Source organism: Octodon degus, unplaced genomic scaffold (assembly GCF_000260255.1).
Source record: "Octodon degus isolate 3935 unplaced genomic scaffold, OctDeg1.0 scaffold00002, whole genome shotgun sequence".
Lineage (NCBI taxonomy): Eukaryota > Metazoa > Chordata > Mammalia > Rodentia > Octodontidae > Octodon > Octodon degus.
Window position 1 is genome coordinate 18,543,442 of NW_004524578.1, and position 11,413 is coordinate 18,554,854.

General features: G+C 48.2%; 1 pseudogene; it reads left to right on the top strand.

Annotated features, from left to right (window-relative positions):
• The first annotated feature begins 1,332 nt into the window (after nucleotides 1-1,332).
• LOC101583425 lies at nucleotides 1,333-8,381 on the top strand (annotated as a pseudogene).
• The last annotated feature ends 3,032 nt before the right edge of the window (nucleotides 8,382-11,413 follow it).

Genomic DNA, 11,413 nt, shown 5'->3' on the forward strand with positions numbered 1-11,413 from the left:
AGATCAGCGGAGCTAAATGGCTGATAATACATCAAGGGCAGTTGGCTGGGTGCGCCTCCCTGAGATCCAGGGTAGACACAAGTTAGGGGCTGGAGATAAGCTCGAGCCTCACACCAAGCCTCAAAGCAGAGATGATGGCTCCTAGGGTGTCAGTGTTTCTGTCCATGTTGACACCTAAGAAATCAACCTGGGGTTCAGGAGGGGCTGCAGTGGTTGTTGGCAGAGGAGCTGTGGAATCTGCGATAGCAGGAGGCTGCTGCGGATGTAGACCTCCAGACAGTGAAGGAAATTCCAGAGCAGGGGCTTCGGTAGGTAGGGGGCTATGGGTTCAGTGGAGCCAGGAATAGCTGGTGGAGCTGAGAGATCATTAGAGGACATAGCTGGAGCAGGTGAGACTGGTTGGTTTCTGTGATGCACATGGTAGCAGCGCTGTGACACCACAGCACTGGGGTGGGGGGAGCAGCAGTCCTGCCTGCAGTGGTGGCAGCAGCCCTGGTTGTGGTGGTGCCATGGATGGTGGAGGGGGAGTGGGGGGCTCCAGTGGTCATGGTAGCAGCAGCGCTTGGGTCGGCAGTGGGGGTGCCAGGACTGCCTGGATAGCTTGGGACCAATGAACATAAAGAATCAAACAGGTTAGGGAGCACTCGTGATAAATCCCTGGTGATAACAGGGGTTTCTAACAGAATCTAGAAACCATGTGTAAAGCTGGGGGGCAACCGACTTTGAAAGGACCAGCAGCTGATGGTGTGTAGAAGGGGTCACCCAGTAGAGGGAGAGCACAGTGCAGGGACACGCTTGGCTCTGGCCTGTTCAGCATCCCCGGGCCCAAAGGTCATCCTGGGGCCATTCTATCCCTCTCTGATTCAGGTTCCCCTGCCCTGGTGGAACAAAATGAGGGCTCCCTGGGGGCTCTGGAATCCTCCTCTTTGTAAGGTGCTTGAAGAATGCAGGAACCTTTCCAGCCTGGCTTTGTCCTGCGTGCATGTCCAGGCTGCACCCACATTTTTATTTAGCTTTGTTTTGCTTTATGTTTTTTAAGATTGGGTTTCCTATTTAAGATGGCCATAAACTCTCTGTTCAGGTCAGGCTGACCTAGAACTCATGATCGGCCTGCCTCCGGCTGCTGAGGGCTGGGCTTACAGGTGTGTGCCATCACACCCGGCTCTAGCCATATCACCTATACCAAACATCCCTCAAAAGCAAAGACGCCAGCCCCTCTCTCCTCATGCTGGGAGGCAGCATGGAAAGCGCACTAGCCACGCCTTCCCTGTTAGACCTTGTCTAGTCTTGTAATCTGGCCTGGGCCTGTGCAGTGTGGAAGACCAACATCCCATGGCCGTGCGCCTTGAGTGCTGTGGGAAAGCGTTGGGTAAACAGAAAGGTATGTAACAAAGAGAAGCTCCGGCCATGAGTTGGGGAATTTCAAGTCCCGGCCTGCCTTGGCTCCTGCCCACTGTCTTCTGTAGTGTCCAGGAAACACTGCATCCTGTTCCCTTCCTCCGGGGGAGCGCAGAGGCTTTCTCAGGGGCTGGCTGAATGCTTTCACAGGCAGCGCTGTGAGCAGCTCACTGTAGCCTCTCCCCAAGCCTCAGCACCCCCTTCCTGCTCTTCTGTCTCCCATCACCCAGTCCCTGCCACCTCCAAGAGCCACCAGACGCTCACAGTCTTGGTGGCACAGAGTAGCAGAGTGAATGAAAGACCTGCTTTCCAAAGGAAGGTCAGCTGGGCCCAGTATGAGACACGGGTAATCCTAGCACCCACGAGGCTGAGGCAGGAGAAGCCCAATTCAAGCCCAGCCTGGACTACACAGTAAGACCAAGTCTCAAAAGCTAAACAAAAGCAAAGAAAGGTCACAGAGTTCCCATTTCATAAAATGCTTTGGAGAAAACAAATGGGGCTCTATGATCAAGGAAGTTAGGGAAGTTCTGCTGACCCAAATTTAACCTTTCCCCTCTTCCCCCCGCCCCTCCCCCATTCATCTGGAAACCCTGTAAGCTGGGACCCCACAGGAACTCAGGACATTGCTTTGGTTTGGGTTTTTTTATGGCTATTTTCAAATACACATAAGGATAAAGGATCAAAATAAACCCTTTGGACCTGTTATCTCCCTTCTCCAAAGGTTGACATTTAAGAATATGGGAGAGGAAGGGCTTAAAGGAATGACTCAAACCCAGGGCCTTTGCTCTGAACTCATCCCCAGCCGCCACCACTGCCCTCCCCCAACTTTTCTTGAGACAAGTTCTTGCTAAGCTGCCCAGGCTGAGCTCTAACTTGCGATTCTCCTGCTTCAGCCTCCTCGGCATGCGGCACAACCCCCGGCTGGGAAAGAAGCCTATCTCATACCCAGAGGAGTAAATGAAACAAGGCAGCTTAGAGGCACTAGCTCAGGGCTGCCCCCAAAGCCAGCTGCCTTGTTGATGCCTTAGTAACGGTCCTCGCAAGAGGCAGTGTGCTGTGAGCTAAGAGTGAGCATTGCCTGGTCCAAATCCCAGCCCTGGCTGCCTCCTAGCTGCATGGCCTGGCAGTCACCGACCTTCCTCAGTGCTCCAGTGTTTTCCTTTTTCCCTTGGGAGGGGGCAAGTGTGCTGGGAATGCAACTCAGGGCTTTGCAAGGGCTAAGTGCACGCTAGACCACTGAGCTCCAGCTCTCCTGGATTTTCACATTGGTATCTCCCCGAATAGGAGTTTTGTTAGGATTTCGAAAGTGAGCATCTTAGAGCATTAGGAAAGCACTTAGCAGGTACAAGGGGGCTCCGTCAATATTGACTTTGTAACTGGTACAACACAAGCTGTGGGATTCTATCCAATTTGACATTTCATAAATTCCACTCACACTCAGATGCACCTTCCCGACTGCCATCTGAGTCTGACATGAGAGCAATCAGTTTCAGCAAGGTGTGCATTAAGGAGCGGGGGTGTGCATCCCACCCCTGCCAGCAGGGCAGCCTTGCAGGCCCAGGAGCTGCGTGCCTTGATTTGCCTACTTAGTGCGTGGTCATAGGACATTCAAAACTAGTTTTAGGCAGAATCTCAACAGAATCTGGGAAATCTGGAGACACAAAGCAGGAGAACTTCAAAGTGTTCCCTCTCCACTGGAATCCCTAAGAGACCTTTTAACTTTAGCCTGAACTCCCTGCCTGAGCACTGTCATCTGGAAACCCTGGGCTGGAACAGAAGAAAGACTTCATGATTACCAGAGGACTCCGGTACATCGCCACCCCACTGGGGACAGACAGCCCTGAATGGCTTCCCCTGGTGGCCTTGGGCTGTCACCTAGCTCCTATGGGATTTCTTTTCTCTATAGGCTGTGGCCAGATGACTTCTACAGCCCCCTTCAAACCTCCCTTTGATGATTATTTAATTCTTTTTATTTCATTTTATTTGAGGTACTGGAGGTAGAATTCGGGCCTCATGCATGCTAGGAAAGCACTCTACCACTACAGCTCAGTACAACTCTATTTTTGTTTTAAAGTTCTACTAGTTTAGCAATTGGATTCTTTTACCAGAACAACTGAGAAAAAAATCAAACTGTCATCTGCCAGCACAGCTGCCCACACCGCCTCCTGTACCCAGATGTTTACAGTAGCTGGAAACCACAGCACTTCCGCAGCCAGCATCTAATCCCTGGCTTTGTTTATCAGGAGAAACACTCACACACACACACACACACACACACACACACACACCATCAGAAGGTCCCAGACTGGTTGAACCCATAACCCCATGAGGGCAGTGACCTGACTGCTCCCAGGCATGTGTCCGGGGCAATCTCTGAAGCTCTGACCAAGGTTTGGCTTTCTTCTGACCTTGGAGGAGTGCCATGACCTTGAAAAAGAGCTCTCTATCCCAGGGCTGACCTTTCTACCACAGTGCCCGGTTTGTCACTCTTCTCTGTGGACTCCGTGGTATGAAATGATTCTCTGTACCGCCAGCCGCATTTATGAAGTAATGCTGCTAAAGGCCAGCTGCATGACAAGAATGCTGACTAGAGCAGGGCCTGGAAGTGCAAACCTATGATCTCAGCACTCTGAGAGGCTGAGGCAGGAGGATCAAAAGTTTGAGCCTCTTCTGGGCAATGTTGCAAGACCTTGTGTCAAAATGTAAAAAAACTTAAATAAGAATGAGGGTAGGGCTGGTGAGATGGCTCAGTGGGCTAAACACCTACTTAGAACAAGCTTAGCAAAGCACAGGGACCACGGTTCAATCCCCCAGCACCACATGCCAGCCAGACCCGCCCCCTGGTGGGGTTGGCCACACACACACACACACACACACACACAGAAATAAATAATTTTTTTTTAAAAAGGTAAAATTAAAAAAAAAAAGAATGAGGGTAAAGTTCAATAGTGGAGCATTTGCATAGCAGGCACAAGGCCCTCAGCAGAATCCCCAGCACTGTAAAAAAGAAAAAGAAAGCTGAGGTATGCTAAGGCAGTCCTAGTTCTCACTCCACATGATGCTCTGCTGCTTTGAAATAGAAACTGTGCCGAATTCAGACTCAGTACAACAGTCGGCTTTTCTGTACCTCCCCTTACCCTCTGTGATGGTTAGTTTGATGTGTCCACTTGGCCCAGCTGTGGCAGTCATGATGTAGTATTAGAGTGTCAGATAACCTAGCTATTTAATCAAATGCTAATTTAGGTGCTGCTGTGAAGCTATGTCACAGAGGCAGTTAACATCTTCAATCCTTGCAGAAGCTTTAAGGCCCAAGGCTCAGGTTTCCTGGGGAAGAAAGAATTCTGTCTAAGCCCTCTAGGGGACTTCCTGCCTGAATATCCAGATTGTGATCTGTACTACAGATTTCAGACCTGACAGCCATCACATCCCTTCCCCAAGGCATAGCAGTACCAGTCAGTGCCTATTAGGAACTGGGCTGCTTGGCCAGAGGTAAGTAGCTGGTGAGTGGAGAAAGCCTCAGCTGTCTCTACAGCCCCTCGCCGTTGCTCCAGGTACTGCCTGAGCTCCACCTACTGTGCCAGATCACCTTCAGCATTAGTTTCACAGAGGAGTGAAAACCGTATAACAAACTGCATGCGCAAGGAATCTAGGTTGTACGCTCCTTATGAGAATCTCAAGCATTGTGCTCTGAGATAGAGCTGAAACGGTGATGCTAGTGCTGGAGAGGGATTGCAAACTTACATGAGTAGAGAAACTTCACTGCACAAGGGTAGGCGAGATAGCTCGGTGGTCTAAGCACCTGCTTGGCAAGCACAAAAGCAGGAGTTCAATCCCCAGGACCTCATGCCGTGCCAGCCCTGGAATCCCGGGCATACTCTGCCGGCCACTGAAACTGGGTATCATGGCACACACCTATAATCCCAGCACTGAGGAGGCTGAGACAGGAGGATCACTACAAGTCCAAGCTGCATAGTGAGACCCTGTACCAAGTAAATAAATGAATAAAATATTAAAAAAAGAAGAAGAAATTTGACTGCACAGAGACCACAATAAATCAATTGTTTGCAGACTCCTACTGGAACCCTATCAGCAAAGGGCAAGGAACAATTAAGCTGCATTGGGTGTGTTAGGCTTTAAATGGCGAATGAATTGATGTACTTCAGCTGTATAGCTGCAGCTTGTGTCAGCCAGAACTTGACACTTATTTTACTCAGCTCATGGCCTGGCCATTGTTTTCTGTGCCTCTTCCACCCATGCCTCTTCCCTGCACTGTGTTCTTGCCTCAGCCACAGCTTTGGCAAATCTATAAACTAAAGGAACGATGTACAAATAGCACCGGAGCATTTGCTTGCAAAGAGGAAAGACCTGATGATAAGGCAGGGGAAGATCTAAGCCTGCCAGCGTAAAGGAAATACCAAGAATCCCACTTAAATTACAGGTTTACCGCGACAAATGATTCACATTCTCCAAGCCCCTTCCGTACAGCATGTGACAACAGACCATTCAGTGACCCCAGGAAAGCTTCCCAACTGCTTTGCCATGGGGAGACCTGTGCCCTGCATTAAAAGACAAGCCTTCAGAGTTTTCCAAAAGGAAAAAAACCATGACCACGAAGAACAGAAGCAATTAATGAAGGCCACTACTTCACCACACATGGCAGCCCTGGGAACATCATTCTTAGCAGCTAAACCTGTTACTAAAGAAAAACAAACACAAAAAAACCCCTTTACTATTGGTGAAGAGTTGAACCTACTGGCTGCTAAGGTCATTTGTCCTGAGCTTTTGAACTGCAGTTCAAAAGTGGCACCTGTTCCTCTTTTGGCTAGTGCCATATCTAAACAAACTGATGAACTGGCAGAGAATCCCGAGACACAATTGTTAGAGAGATTAATGAATGACCACGGCACACAATCCAGGTTAACAAATTTACCAAGATTAACAACAAGGCAGCAATGTTTGTTTCTGCACATAAATCCTTCAGGAGGAGGTGCTATGTGCAATTTTGCTGTCAGCCAACACCGCAGCTGCCACAGCTTGAGCCTTTGAATCATTATATATCAGGCAAACTGAACTGGAGATATATATATATATATATATATATATATATATATATATCTTGGGCAGAGTGGCTGCCACAACTAGACAGCTTTCTGGTTTCGTTATTCTGGTCATTTTTTTTTTTACAGTGTGGCAACCACAGAGAAATGCTGGCTAGAAAAAAAAAAAATTGTCACCTGAACTTAACATTCTGATGCTGTGACTAAATTATCAACAAATTAAAGTCCAAGCCCTGAACTCATATGTGTTCGTGCAGCTGGACATGGAGATGGATTTTCTTACACAGTCAACTGAAATGTCTTTGTAAAGGCAGGTCTCGGGCCAGGCTTTGTGAGTCAAAAGAAATTTCTTTTAGAAAAACAGTCACCACTGGCAACACATTTCAGTGACACCAAATGGACTGCAGAACTTGCTTTGTCATGTGACATATCCAGCTTGCTCCATGAACCCAGCTAGTCACTTCAGATGAGAAAGCCAGCTGTGTCCAAGTCAGTGGATAAAGGGGCTGCCTTCAAAACCACACTTGAGGTGACAAGTGAACACTGGGTTTTTTAAATCAGTCTCAAACAGTAGCAGAGATTTGGAAGGAGGTTGACCCAACCCCTTCTTTCTCCAGGATGGTGCATGATCAGCCATCTCAGCTTGCTTGCTTGCTTTTTGTGGTACCAGAGATCAAACTTGGAACCTTGCGCTCACCAGGCAGGTGCTTGTGCTGCTAAGCTATCTCCCCAGCCCCATTTCAGCTTTCAAAATGGGCTTTTCTGGTACCAGCAATTGAACTCACAACCTTTGGCTTGCCAAGCAGGTGCTGTGCCACTGAGCTATATCCCAGCCCTAAACAGTTTGAACATTGCTTCGCAACCACAGCTTTCCAGACCCCTGAACCAGGAAGGAATGGAGCAAGACTCACTTGTGAATAAACCAGGAGAATCAACCATTTCCATCCTACAAGAGGGTGATCTGCTTGAAATTGCACATGAATGTGGCCTTAAAAATATGTTTGAGAGCCAACGGTGACAGCCAGGAACCCAGGAAAAAAAACGGGCAAGCAGAGTATTTTGAGGAAATGAAACTAACGTCCTCTCACTGAGATTATGGGAGCTGGAGAGGGACTTACCAAGTCAAGATTAAACACCCCAACTCTCAGCACAAATTCTCCCTGCTGTGGGGCAGCTCCACACCTTCTCTCAAAGGCTCACTCTCACCAAGAGCCTTGAGTTCCCAGCACCCCTAGCAACTGCTAGCAAGAGGTGTGAATGCTTTTTCTCCTGAAGGAAGACTCTTTTGAGTGGAATATGCCACTGAGGCTACCAAGCTTGGTGCTACGGCAATTGGGATCCAGACATCAAAAGGTGTATGTCTGGCTGTGGAGACGAGAATCACTTCCCCACTCGTGGAGTCCAGCAGCATTGAGAAAGTAGTAGAGATCGATGCTCATGTAGGTTGTATGTGAGTGAGCTAATGGCTGATGCTCAGACTCTGATTGATAAGGCAAGAGTGGAGACACAGAGCCACTGGCTTATCTACAATGAGACGATAACCCCAGGCTGGGTCCCATCTGGCCTTTCAGTTCATAGAAGAAGATGCAGATCCAGGCATCCTATCTTGTTCCTTTGGCGTAGCACTGTCACGTGAAGGAATGATGAGAAGGGACCCCAGCTGTTTCATAGGACCCTCCAGGACCTTTGTACAGTGTAAGGCTTGAGCAGTTGGCTCTGCTTCAGAGAGTGCCCAGAGCTCCTTGCAAGATGTTCACCACAAGTCTATGCATGGAAAGAAGCCATCGAGCCTGCACTTACCTCCCTCACACAGGTTACAGACGAGCAGCTGAGTGCGGCTGACTCAGGGTGCAGCCCGGCCAGGACTGCCACATGCTCACCACGGAGGAACTTGAGAGGCTGTCGAGGGAATTTAAGGAAGAGTGATCCTCAGAGCTTCTCTGGAACAGTTTTTGTTTTCCTGGTTACCCTCAAATTTTACTTCCATCTCTATTCCTTAGAGAATCCCCAATGTATGTGCGCTTGTTATGGTGTCTGTATATATAGGCAGTTCTTCTTCTTCTTCTTCTTCTTCTTCTTCTTCTTCTTCTTCTTCTTCTTCTTCTTCTTCTTCTTCTTCTTCTTCTTCTTCGTATTTTAGTACAGGGTGTTCAGGTTCTCACTACTAGATCAGACTAGTAGAGATCCTCCTGTTTTCAGCCTCTCAAGAGCTGGGATCATAGCAGCGCGTCACCACGCCCAGTCTCAATCTCTGTCTCAGTGTGTCTTGGGGGGAGGGGGGGCCTGCATAGCGTGGCAGGGATCAAACCCCAGCCGCTGCATCTGCCAGAGCAGGCACTTTAATCTGCTGAGCTATTTGGCCAGCCCTATACAGGCAGTTCTGAAATTTAAAAAAAAAAAAGAAAGAAAGAAATTGAGGGCTGGGGATATGGCTCAGTGGTAGAGCTCTTGCCTTGCATAGATAAGGTTTGGGGATTCCATCCCCAGTACCACCAAGATAGATATACAGATAGACAGAGATAGAAGTAGAGGTAAAGGTAGAGGTAGAGGTAGAGGTAGAGAGATAGAGACAGAGACAGAGACAGAGACAGAGACAGAGACAGAGATAGAGCTAGAGATGGATCTGAAACAACAGCAGACCTCCATACTTTCTGGATTAAAATCAAGGTGCAGTATCCTGAGATGGCCACAAAAGCACTGAAAAGCCTGCTTCCACTTGCGATAGCTTATTTTTGCAAAGCTGAGGACGACTCTGGAAGATAACTGTCCTAAATAGGGCCAGAGTGGCTAAACCCCTTAGCAAGGAAAGGCTGGAGCAAGTGCAGGCCCAGGAGCCCCTTCAGTGGCCGGGTCAGCAGCCACAAAGGAGGCAGAGCAGAGGTTGGCGGCCTGGGACGCTGGCTGTGTGGTGCAACAGCAGGCATTTGCTGGCACGGGTTGTGGAGGGAGTTGGGGACAGGGAAGAAAGTGATCAGGGCTCACATTGCTAAGAGTGACCTGGGACTCTGTGAGATGCAGTATGGATGGGCTGGGGAGGCCAGAGTCCTTAAGTTGTGGAGAAAGCCCTGTGGCTTGGCAGAGCAGAGGGGTAGGTGGCACCACCCGGCCATCAAGGGAGGAAGTGGTAAGCGACAAAGCCATCCTGGCAGGATTCTGGGGAAGTTCCACACTCACAGGAATCAGAGAAGAAGGTGCCAAACAGAGGCCAAATACAGTAAGGGACAGGCCACCCCAGTGGGAAGTTCCAGAGAAAAAGAAAGGGGAGGGAGGAAGGAGAGAGAAAGAGAGAGAGAGAGAGAGAGAGAGAGAGAGAGAGAGAGAGAGAGAGACTAAAAGCAGATGGTTGGTGAAAGTCACAGGAGAAAATGTCCCTAAGTAAAAGAAAGCCAGGCATCTTCTGATCACCAGGGCTCTAACGTCAACAAAGCCAAAAACAAAACTCCTAGACACAGACTGATGAGACTGCATCACTCTGCAAACAACCAAAAATTCCTTAAAGTGGGGCAGGCAGGCGTGTCTAAAGAAAGCACTTCCGAAAGTTTCTGGGGAGAAAAACAGGTCATCAGCAAAAGAGGAAATATTCACCTCGCCTCAAATTTACCAACAATATTGGATTCCAAAAGATATGGAAACAATACCTTCAGGATTCTCAGAGTTTTGATTCTACAATTATATGTCCCCATGTATTTTTCTGGGAAAAAAAAAAAAAAAACTCTCAGAGGTACATGCTAGCAAAATAAAAAAAAAAAGAAGTTCAGACACAATGCAAGACTCTGTCTCAAAAGCCAAAATAAAATAAAATGGAATTTCGAAAAAACAGAATGAAATCAACCAAGGTGCACCATGAAGAGGGAGGGGAAAGAAGTCCCCAAATGATAATTGTTCACAGATCTGCAAAGTTACAGGTTTAATTAGAGTAGGAGGTCAGGGAATTCTATGAGAAAAAATGGGGCTGAGACATGGTCTTACCACAGCCCAGGCAGGCCTTGAACTCATGAGCCTCCTCTACTCCTGAGTGCTGGCATTATAGATGTGTGTCATCACGCTCAGCAAAAAGTATTTTCAAGCCAGGCAGGATGGTGCACACCTGTACATAATTCCAGCACTCTGGGAGACTGAGGCAGAAGAATCACAGATTTGAGCCCAGCCTAGGGAACTTAGTGACTTATTGAGACTGTCATTTTTTTTTTTTTTTTTTTTAAACAAAATGACAGGAGTTGATACTATCGCTCAGTGTGAAGACCCTGGACTCAATCCCCACTCTTCAACACATTTACTTCTTTTTGGATTCCAGAACATTTCTTGTCTTAATATTATGAATGTATTCATTGATATACTGTTGCAAAACATTACCAGAACTTGGTGGCTTGGGGCTGAGGGCACAGCTCAGTGGTGGACTGTGTGCTTAGCACGCAGAAGGCTCTGAGCATTGTAATCTCCAGCACTAAAAAGAAACAACGAAAGTTTAGTGACTTGAAGCTACTTGCTCACACTGTGGAGCCAGGAAGTCTGAAATCGAAACTCACATAGTGCAGTCCCAGGGCAGGCTCCTTGAGTCTTCCCCTGTGGAAGGCACCCTTTGGCTTGCCGGTATTGCTGTGGCCTCTGTCTTCAGGGTCACATCCATCACCTCCCCAACACACATACCTCTCCTCTGCATCTGAAGGACCCTTATCATGGGATTGAGGGCTCATACAGATAATCCAGGATGATCTCGTGTTAATTCCTTGGTTTGGGCCCAGTCTGGCACAGAGGGGCGGAGCTGCTTGCCCAACCCCCACAAGGCCCTGGGTTCTCTCCCCAACATTGCGGCAGCAACACAAAGCAAAATGAAATGAAGATCCTTAATTACATTTGCAAAGACTTTTTCCAAAGAAGCTCATGCGTATAGTGCCAGTACCTCATGATGAGCATACTTATTACGTATTGCAAACCTGTACCAACACAGAGGGAAGAAA